This window comes from Camelus ferus, chromosome 3 (genome assembly GCF_009834535.1).
Source record: "Camelus ferus isolate YT-003-E chromosome 3, BCGSAC_Cfer_1.0, whole genome shotgun sequence".
Taxonomy (NCBI): domain Eukaryota; kingdom Metazoa; phylum Chordata; class Mammalia; order Artiodactyla; family Camelidae; genus Camelus; species Camelus ferus.
In genome coordinates, this window is record NC_045698.1 from 57,739,079 (window position 1) to 57,740,638 (window position 1,560).

Consider the following 1,560-nt stretch of genomic DNA (forward strand, 5'->3'; position numbering starts at 1 on the left):
CCTATGAAAGTAGATATTCTTTTTATACCATTGTTTGATTTTTAGTGTTATCAAGTGTCTTTTTCTTACTCCTGCATCAACACATGGCTCCTTATAGCCTTTGTGCTAAAAAGAATTTCCCCCCAAAAGAAGTGTTTCCTTTCACACAGTTTCTATCCTTAGAATCTGAAATTAACAACACTGTCTAAGAGTAGAGAAAAATGACCAAATCGTATACATTAATTAAGTGCACAGAAAAAGTATTTAGAGAATATATTCCCTTATGTAACTGTGCTTGTGAAAATACCCTTATCCAGAAATTCCTTGTAGTTATGGCATGTTCAGTCCTAGACCACAACAATAAAGCAAAACTCATAATAAAAAGAGTCACATAATTTTTTTTTGTTTGGTTTCTCTGTGCATATGAAAGTTAAGTTTATCCTATACTTGTAGTCTATTAAGTCCTCAATAGCACTATGTCGCACAAAAAACATACATAATTACCTTAATTAAAATATATTTTATTGCTAAAAAGTGCCAAAACAATTACAAGGTTACTGATCAGTTGGTTGTGGATTGGGGCCTCAGGTGAGCTGCTGGCCTTTATTGAGATGCTTCAAAGCTTTATAAAAAATGTTTGGTTCCCCATGAAGCCCTACTTTACCTAAGTTTACCAGGAGATTTCGGTAGAAATGGGGTTGATGGGCTTCACCATTTATAAAATCGGAATTGTTGATAAAAGAAGTAAAGCTTTGAAAGCTTCCAGTCCTGCACCTGCTCATAGTCACCATTAACCACCTTTACATGGTCTGGCTCTGTTGGATGGGAATGTGGGACATTGTGTTGACTTGTAGATTTGCTGCTGCCCTCGTGCATGAAAAAAACATACCTGTGAGATACACACACATTCACACACACAACAAGATCATTGATAACAAATATTATAATAATAATAATAATAATAATAATAATAATAATAATAATAATAATTTTTTTAAATATTGTGAGAATAACCAGATGTGACACAGAGATATGAAGTGATCAAATGCTGTTGCATAAATGACACCAATAGACTGGCTTGATTCAGGGTTACCCCCAAACCTTCAAATATGTTAAAAAAAATGCAGTATCTGTGAAGCACAATAAAGTAAAGTAAAACAAAATATATTTGTAAATACTTGGCAGTCGTACCTACCTTCACCATCACCACTAAATAATATGATGAGAATGATAATAAGAATATTAATTAATAATTATAAAATTTTAATAGTAATAAAGTTGTCATTTAGTGGCAGGGTGATTTTTGAACAAGCTTATTAACCTACCTCTATTTCCCTGCTCACATAATGTGTGTAATAATACCTGCTACACAAGGCAGATTGATCTCACAAGTGTTTGTAAATTACAAGAACATCAAATACTTTTAGTTTATGATTACTGTGTTCTGGGATGGTTCTCCAAGAAAACAGAGATATGTTTCTTTCTTTCCATTTTACTGTCAGTATTCATTACTCTTACTCTACTGGTCTTTACTTAAGTGCATCTCTTAGCAGTTTATTCAATAAACAGAGGTGTATTGAA

The 1,560-nt window shown here is 32.8% G+C and overlaps 1 pseudogene; it reads left to right on the plus strand.

Moving 5' to 3' along the window:
* Positions 1-560: 560 nt before the first annotated feature.
* LOC102506316 lies at positions 561-773 on the plus strand (annotated as a pseudogene).
* Positions 774-1,560: the final 787 nt, after the last annotated feature.